Below are 9,456 nucleotides of genomic sequence, written 5' to 3'. Positions count from 1 at the left end.
AACAGTGGAGTTGCAAACTAAAATTGAAATAATACTGGCATTTTTATATTTTCATGTATTTTCCTTTATCAGAAATCTGCATTTCTTTGCATAGCTTCAAGTTAATGTTTTGTTTTTCAACCTGAAGAACTCCCTTTAGCACTTCTTGCAGGGTGGGTCTAGTGGAGGCAAATTCCCTTAGTTTTTATTTCCTAGGAATGTCTTAATTTCTTGCTCATTTGGAAAGACAGTTTTGCTGAACATAAAAATCTTGTTTGATAATTTTTTCATTCAGCACTTTGAATATATCATCCCACTTTCTTCTGGCCTCTAAGATTTCTGGTGAGAAATCAATTGGATAATTTTATTGTGGACCCCTTATATGTGACAAGTTGCTTCTCTTTTGATGCTTTCAGTATTTTCTTTTGGTCTTTAGCTTTTGACTATTTAATTATAATGTGTCTGCGTATGGTTGTATTTAAGTTTAGCTATGAAACACTGAAATTCACACAACACATATGATGATCTATTTGATGGTGTCTTCTGGGCTCTGTTCATTTTTTGCCATTGATTTTTTTTATTGCCATTGATTTTTCTTTCTATTTTTCAGTCACAATAATTTCAACTCTCCTATCTTTGAATCCATTTATTCTTTGTTCTGCTTTCTCAAATCCCCTGTTGAATCCCTCCAGTAAATGTTTTAAATTTCAGTTATTGTATGCACCAGCCTAGGATTCTCTCAAACTATCTATCAATTGATGAGAGAGAGATTTGGTATGAGGAATTGGCTCATGTGATTATGGGGGCTGAGAAGTCCCATGATCTGCTGTCTGTAAGCTGGAGACTCAGGACAGCAGGAGGTGTAATTCATCCCACATCTGAAGGCCTGAGAACCATGGGAGCCAATAGTGTAATCCCAGTCTGGGGACTGCATACAATGAGATGAGATGTCCCAGCTCTACAGTGAGACAGAAAGGGGCTGTCTGAGCAGCACCCTCCCCAGGCTCAGGCACTGTAGTCAGTGCACTTGGTCATCATGGACACTCTAGGGGTAGGTGTCATGATGCCACTGACAGTGAGTCCACATCAGGAGGGCTACTTGAGGAGACTGCGGGTAAGTGTGGGAGCCGTGCTGTGCTCGGTAACAATGTCTGCCCTTAAAGGAGATGGGGGAGGTGTGCAAGGTCTTATGTTTGTCATCATATTCTATGACCAACTTAGATCCTTTTGCATCTGGAGAAATGGAACTCAGATTTCCACATCTGGCCCATGGCAGATTAGGGCTTTGGACGCAGAACCCGGTGCTCTGTGATCCTATATTCTAATGACCTCTTGCTACATAACAAACCAGCCCAAACTTTGGGGTTTAAAACAATAATTTTATTGTGCCCAGAGATTCTGTGGGTCAGAAATTCAATCAGAACACAGTGGAGACAGCTTGTCTCTGTGATACAATGTCTGGTGTTTCAGCCAGAAAGATTCAAAGGGCTTTACAGAGGCTGAGATAGTGGGGTTGAGAGGACCACTTGGTGACAGCATGCTGGTGCCAACAGTGCCAGGGCGGCTGGGTTACAGGCTCCATGGGTACTGTCAACTGCACTGGTTCTCTGGCCTCAGGGTGATGAGACTCTTTCCACAGCAGTCTAGGGCTCCAAGGTGGGAGTTCCAGCAGGGAAGGGGGAAGTTGCATGGCTTCTTGTGACTCAGCCCCCAAAGCTATCACATCACTTCCCCTTTTTCCTTGTTCAAAGCAGCTACAGCCCACCTGGTTCCAAGGAGGGGACATAGACTGCCACTCTATGCAGGAGTGTCAGAAGGTTTGCAGCCAGATTTTAGAATGGAAATTGCATTCTCTGAACTGGTACCAGCTTCCAGATGGGGCTATCCAGCAGCCAAAGAGGAGAACATGCTTCAGGCACACCTGGAGGCAGGGTAATGATAGGCACTGTTCTGCCCTGTGCTGGCAACACCATCCTAAGAGACAGTCACAGAAGTAATGACCCTGAGCTAGGGCTGTGAAGTTCTGAGAAACTGTCAGGGGAAGAAGGAGATGGAATCTTGGTTATCAAGCACCTACTATGTGTCAAAAACCTTACCAACAATGCTGTAGGATATCAGAGGACAGTGTAATGGGGGCAGGATAGTGTTTGGGATACATGAGTGCTCATTACCAGTGGTGTTATCATTATTGCTTCATGTTTCCTAGGGAAGGCTTTATGGATCACTGTCCCTCTACATGTGGTCTGAGGACAGAACACAAAGGGTGTGGTCCATGAACTTCAGGGAACTACACATTCCTGACACCCCACTGCATGTGACCATGTCTGCACCACATCTAAGGGCTAGTTGCTGTGATGACTAGCTCTGGTTTTCTCATCTCTCTGGGCCTCAGTTTCCCTGGCTGCTAGCCCTCAGGTGGCCTTGTAAGCTCTGACTGCCTATGACCTAGCTGCTCCAGAGCTCTTAACAGTCTGTAAAGAGCAAACAATTTTAATTTGATAGGGTCCAATTTATAAATTTGGTAGCGTCCAGACTAAGGACACTGGTCCTAGATCCTAAGACTTTCCCCTGAGTTTTTTCCTTGAAATTTCATAGTTTCCATTTTACCTTTAATCTATGATCCATCTTGAGCTTCTGTTCATATTAGGTATGTGGTTTAGATCGGGGCTTCCGGTTTGCCTGTGGATGTCCTATCGCTCCAATGGCATTTGTGGAAAGGCTGTTAGTCCTTCCTTTGTGCATTTGGCAATCACCCCTGCCCTTGGTGAGGCTCCTGCCAGGTCCCTGTTGTGTCCTGTGGATCCCTGTGTCCTGTGTCTCTCCCCCTGGCATCACCCCATCCTCTTTGCTGTGATGACAGAGGGAGGCTTACTGTCAGGAAAGGGGCTTCTCCTGCGTGGTCCCTCATCATGGCTGCCTAGATTCCCTGGGCCTGTGCTATCCACATACATTCTGGAATGAGCTTGTTTGCATGGATCAAAAACCCATTTGGGTTTCTGATAGGAATTGCATCAATATTATAGGTCAGTTGAGACTGACTTCTTCACCATGCTGAGTCTTCCAATCCATGAGCATGGTATGGCTCTACATTTTATTTAGATCTTGTTTGTTTTTTTTTAAACCAGTATTTTTAAATTGTCAGATTCTGTACATATTTGTTATACTTTATACCTTTGGGGGCATGTAAATGATGTATTTTTATTTCTATGTTTACATATTTATTGTTAGTATATAGCAACACAGTTGATTTTTGTGTGTTGGTCTTGTGTCCTCTTGGCCTGCTGAGCTCAGTTAGTTGTAGGGAATTTTTTTCTGTATATTCTTTTGGGTTTTCCACATAGACAGTCATGTCATCTGCGAATAGGAATGGTTTAAATTCATCCTTTCCAATCTGTGTGCCCTTTCCCCTTGCCTTCATGCAGTGACTGGAACCTCCAGGACTATGTGAAATGACAGTGATGACTGACCCCAAATTTAGAGGGAAAGGACCACAGTCCTTTGCCATACCATTAAGTATGATGTTAGCTGTAGGGTTTTTGTAGTAGGCCTTCTTGGGCAAGCTGAGTGGTTCCCCCTCTATTCCTAGTTCCTTAAGTTTTTATCATGAGTGGGTCTTGGATTGTATCAAGTGGTTTTCTGCATTGATTGCTGTGATCATTTGACTTTTCTCCCTAATCTTTGGATGAGGTTTATTATTCTGATTGTAGAATATTGAACCAGCTTTGCATTCTTGGAATAAATCTCACTTGTTCATGGCGTATAATGCCTTGTGTTACACTGCTGGGTTCATTGGCCTCATTTGTGGAGAATCTTTGCATCTGAGTTTGGTAGAGAAATTGGGTTATCATTTCCCTTCTCTCCTTTCTCAAACAGTCCTTATCTGGGTTGGGTGTCAGGCAGTGACAGGACTCCTAACAGAAGTTGGGAGGTACTCCAGCCTCTGTTTTTGGAGCGTCCCTGCATAGAAATGGTTTCCATTCTTCTTTAAGTGTTCATTAGAATTCTCTAGCAAAACATCTGGGCCTGGTAACTTTTTTCTCGGAAGCTTACAAATTACCAACTCAATTTATTAAAGGTTATAGGATTATATAGTTTGTCTCACTTGTCTCAGTGAGTTTTCATAGTTTGTGGTGTTTGAGAAATTACTCTCTTGTTCTTTCTCTCCGTTTTTTCTCAGTTGTTGAATTTATGAGGCTAGAATTGTTTGTAGAATCCCCATCATCATGTACATGGTTTCAGTATGTGGAGTGGTAGTGCCTTTTCCATTCCTGATGTGGGTTATTTGTGTCTACTCTCTGGGTATTTTTAGTATTGCCAGAGGATGATCTCTTTTATTGGTTTACTCAAAGAGACAGCTTTTTTCCCCATTAAATTTCTATACTGTTTTCTTGTTTCAATTTCATCCATTTCTACTCATTATTTTAAAATTAAAAACATTTTAAATTCAAGTATAGCTGAGGTATGATATTAAATTAGTTTCAAGTATACAGTGTAGTGATCAGCAATTATGTACATTATGAAATGTTCTCCATGATAAGTGCATTACAATATTATTGGCTGTATTCTCTATGCCACACTTTTCATCTCATGACTTATTTTTTTTTTTATAAGGGGACACCTATACATCCTAGTCCCCTTCACCTATTTCACTGACCTCCCTTGGGCAATTGCCAGTTTGTTCTCTATGAGTCTATTTCTTTCTCTCTTTTTAGTTGTTATTTATTTGCTCATTCATTTGTTTTATTTTTTAGATTCCACATACAAATGAAATCATATCTATTTGTCTTTCTCTGTCTGGCTTATTTCAATTAGTGTAATATCTTCTAGGTTCATCCATGTTGTCACAAATGGCAACATTCTATCTGATAAGGGGTTAATATCCAAAATATGTTAAGAACTCCTATGACTCAACACCAAAACACCCAGGTAATCCTATTAAAAATGGGCTGAAGTCATGAACATTTTGTTTGTTTGTTTGTTTTGTTTTATTTTTATAAATTTATTTTTTATTGGTGTTCAATTTGCCAACATATAGACTAACACCCAGTGCTCATCCCGTCAAGTGCCCCCCTAGTGCCTGTCACTCAGTCACCCCCACCCCCCGCCCACCTCCCCTTCCACCACCCCTAGTTCGTTTCCCAGAGTTAGGAGTCTTTCATATGAACAGACATTTATCCAAAGAAGATATATAGATGGCCAACAGACATGTGAAAAGATGCTCCACATCACTTGGCATCAAGGAAATACAAATACAGGTTTTGATGTGGCATCAAAACCACAATGAGATACTACCTGACACCAGTCAGAATGGCTAAAATCAAGAACACAAGAAAAACAGGTGTTGGTGAGGGTGTGGAGAAGGAGGAACGCTCTTACACTGTGGGTGGGATGCAAACTGGTACAGCCACTCTGGAAAACAGTGAGGAGGTTCCTCAAGAAGTTAAAAATAGAAACACCATATGATCTCTTAATATCTCTCTGTAGATTATTTCAACATCTTTTAGTATGCTCTTTTGACTTATGTACAATGTTTTTGAACAAACTATAAAGTGTAGAAAACCTAATTCCCTGTAGGTTCATTACCTTTCCCATTTAAAGAACAGATCTCAAGTATTTCTTCTTCATACACTGAGCACCACATCAGATTACAATTTTTGCTTCAATCGTCAAATATGACCTAAAAACTAATGAGAAGGTAGTTTATTACATTTGCTTCTATTTTTAGCCACATCAATGTTGTTCTTTCCTTTTTGACATTCTGAACTTCTGTTGTTCTCAACTGCTTAGTGTGAGATCCTTTGTTTCGCAGTGATAGCTAACTAGTACAGATGAGCAGAAGGACTGCTCTGGGCACAGGAAAGAGCCTACACTAGGGCCTTGTGATGGGATCAGGCCCGAGATGCCCATGGGGGTGTATCATGGGATGAGGCCAGGGGAGCTGGTGTGGCCTCCTGACCGGGCTGGCCCTCTGAGGCTCTCCATAGACAGAGCTGTTGGTGGGGACGTTTCTTGGAGGAAGTGCAGATAGTGCATCCCCCCGGCTTCCTGCACGTGATGGGAAGTGTCCGCCCTGAGCACAGAATGGGGGCGTCCAGCTGGCCCTCCCCAAGCTGCTTCTTGTTTATGTTGTGTTTTGTTTTTTCTGGGTTCCTCATTTACAGTCACCAGATGTTGGCTGCTTTCAGACACGCTGGCTGGCGCTCCTGGGGTTCTGCAGGAGAGACGCTGCCCAGTGATCCAGAGAGTTATAAATGAGTCCATTAAGGGAGGTGGATTTGCTAAAAGGTTGTCTTCATTCCACCTGGTCTGAAGCAGCCTTCACGTGATGGATGGTTTCAGAGCCTCCGACACATCTTAAACCTCGGTGCAGTATTAATGCCTCAAAAGTTTCCAATTAAAGTCAAATGGCTCTTGGCAAAGTCCAAGGCATTTTCACTAACTAAAATAAATACCTGGGCAAGCTCCACGGTTTATGCCTTCTTCACGCGGTTGAGGATAAACAGCTAGGAGGCCGGGGTTAGAGGCATGTCAGGGGCTGGAGGCCCAGCCAGCCCGTGGAAGTCACCGAGAGCTCCACGCGCCTGTGGGCCGGGAAGGGAGTCGTCTCTCCACAGGCTCTGGGCTCAGGGGTCCTATCACCCCGTCCCTGTGAGACAACCAAGGTCAGAGGCAGGCACGAGGGTGAGGGCCAGCGGAGCAAGGCGGGGACCCTGAGGAGGGCACCCATAGTCAGCCCTCGCTCCGCTCCCTCCTGCTGCCCCACGAGCCCCCAGGACCAGCGGATAAGGAGGTGTGTGCAGCCGCTGGAAGGTGTGCACGGGGAACCTGTGGGTGTGTCAGAGCTTTGCTGCCTCCTGGTGCGGGTAGGACCTCCATGTGCAGGGGGGCCTGGCCGCTAGGACCCCTCCTCCCCTCTGCCTCCTTCTCATCCCTCTCTCTGGGGACTCCCAGCCACCCTACTGCTCCTGGGCACATGCAGGGTCACTTCCACAGCAGCTGGACTCCTGGTGTTGCTGTGAGACTGGGTGAAATGCAGGCTTTCTGCTCAAGGAGAAGCCACTCGGGAGAGCCAGCGTCTGTTTTGGGGACAGCAGTGACCCCGCAGTGGGGGGTTGATAGGAACACCTAGGAGGGCTGGCGTGGACACCTCCACCAGGAGGGCTGCCCCCTGCCCTCTCTCCTGGCCCCAGGGGTTTCTCTCTTCTTCCTCCAGGAGGCTCCACATGTCCACTGACCAGAAGAAGGCTATCCCTCAAGGGACTATGCCCAACCCAAGCAGCTTCAGCCTCTGGTGCAAGAAGGGTTAACACAGTCCCAGGTGCATCCAGAAGGGTCCCACCAGGGGGCTGGCCGGGGAGAAGAGGGGCACTCAGGCCTGGAAGACCCACACAGCATTGCAGGCTGGGGCTCAGGCAGCCACGCATCTGTGGTCCTGACAACATGCAGGTCTATGTCATGGGAGCTCACAGGGGTGGTGCCAGGAGCCCGTGGAGGGGTGTGGGCAGCTGCCTGCCTCCCGCTAGGTGCCCCCATGTCCTTCTTGGTCTCTCCCTGCCCAGGGTGCCCCAAGCATTGGGTGACACCTTGCCAGGTCAGCAGGGTGCTCTGAGGGCCCCTCTGCTCCTTCCCTCTTTCCTTCCACAAGTGCAGTCCCAACATGAGCCCGTTGCCCCTGCTGACCCCCAGAGGGCCCAGCAGATGCCCCCCGATGGCCCTGTTCTCCCTCTCAAGCCTCCAGATCCCATTCTGGTCCCAGCCACACATCTGCAGTGGACTTCCCTCTGTGTCCTCTGCGGGGGCCTCTCCATTGGCTCCGCACAGAGGAGATTTCTTGTTTTAGGGCTGTTTATAGAACAGGCACTGTGTGCCCGGGAGGGGCCTAGGTCCCACTGAGGTCTGAGCCCTTCCCAGTGGATGTGGAAGCTGAGACCAGCCAGATAGCCAGGTCTAGCTGAGTTGGGGGGTCAAGCCCCGCCCTGGGTACCTTCATCCTCGCTGACCTGAGCCCTACACCTGCCCACATCCCCCCAGCCCCACACAAAGCCTCTGGACTTGCTGCCACTTCCAGCCCTGTCCCCAGGATCTTAGCCTGCACATCACAGCCAGGGCTCCAGAGCACAGCCTCCCAGAGCCGGCAGTGGTGGAAGCCGGGGAGGTGGGGGGGGGTGGGTGGGGGGTGGGAACGGACCCTGGGGAGCCTCCCAGAGAAAGGCTGTGGCCTTGGGGTTTAAGGAAAGAGCAAATACGGAAAATACGGTCGTGTCTCTTACCCTGGAGCCCGAGACTGGAGCAGCCAACAAGCCATTCCTGCTGCTTTCCTGGTCATTTTGTGACATTTGTGAGCAGTATTGTGACCATCTTGAAAAGTATGGGACGTAGAGGCGAGGGCGGGGGTCGCTGGGGGAGGGGCTTGGTGGGAGAGGGCTGGGGGGAGGGCTGGGGGGAGGGCTGGAGCCAAGCAGATCCCTCCCCTCTCCGCAGCGGTGAACCTGCCCGCGGGGCCCCATGGCCGGTCTGGGGTCAGGCGGCACAGCTGACACCTGCCCACGGCCCCGCGCAGCCCCGCTCCCAGGCGGGGACCACCCTGGGGCACCGGGGTCCGCGCACGAGCATCCCCAGGACCTTTCTCGTGGCGGCGACCGTGTGGGGCAGCCACGTGTCCCCGACCGGAGGGGGGACAAATCGCGCAAACTCCCCCAGTGAAAAGCGCACGGCGCTGCGGGGCGGCCTGGGCCACCCAAGAGGCCGTGGGATGTCCACCCGCGGAGTCTGCGGTGGCGCTCGGCGGTTAGGGGCGCGCACGCGAGGGTCCGGGGCGCGTCTGCAGGAAGCGAGGACGGTGACCCTGCGCCCCGGCAGCGGCCGCCCAGGTGGGACCGGGAGGCCCAGGGGGACAGGCAGGCCCGCTCCTGGGTGTTGTCTACACCGCAAGCATGTCGTAAGGGATCGCTGCTGTGAAGTAGTGATCTGAAGGAGTTTCGGAAGGTGTCTGCGCAGTCACGGCCCCCGCTCCGCCTGAGACGCCGGCCCCGCAGGTCTGTCCACTGTCTGTCCGCACACCCACTAGGCTGGCTCTGCGGCCTCCACTGCCCAGGGGTTCCTGCCCCAGCCCTGGTCACCGGGCTCTGTTCCCCGTCCTCCTCAGAGTCAGCGAGGGGTCATAATAAGCTATTCTGCTTCAGCTTCAGTGTTCCTCCGTCTTGTGGCGGTCAGCTGTCCCCGGGCCTCACCCCTCCCACTCCCCTTCACGGGAGCTTGCCCAGCACCCCAGCTGCCAGGGCGCAGAAGTCCTGGTGGCTCACGGGGACCAGTGTGGACACGCGGCAGTAGCTGTCAGGTCCCCACCTGGCGCCCTCACCCTTCTTGCCAGGGATGTGGCCTCCACCTGGCAGGGCCAGCTTCTCCCCCTGCACCCAGGCCCCTTCTTCCCTGCAAAGCGGCTCTGCAGTTGGGACACTGCCTGGGGGCACCCCACAG

At 49.5% G+C, this 9,456-nt stretch overlaps 1 long non-coding RNA gene across 1 annotated transcript; it reads right to left on the bottom strand.

Annotated features, from left to right (window-relative positions):
• Positions 1 to 1,346: 1,346 nt before the first annotated feature.
• Positions 1,347 to 8,761, bottom strand: LOC118351357 (uncharacterized). Its single transcript, XR_004806677.2, has 3 exons — positions 8,250 to 8,761; positions 5,563 to 6,625; positions 1,347 to 2,010 (listed from the first exon to the last, which is right to left on the bottom strand). It is a non-coding gene; the product is annotated as an uncharacterized LOC118351357 (long non-coding RNA).
• Between the last annotated feature and the right edge of the window lie 695 nt (positions 8,762 to 9,456).

This window comes from Canis lupus, chromosome 1 (genome assembly GCF_003254725.2).
Source record: "Canis lupus dingo isolate Sandy chromosome 1, ASM325472v2, whole genome shotgun sequence".
Taxonomy (NCBI): domain Eukaryota; kingdom Metazoa; phylum Chordata; class Mammalia; order Carnivora; family Canidae; genus Canis; species Canis lupus.
This window is presented reverse-complemented; position numbering and strand designations above follow the sequence as displayed.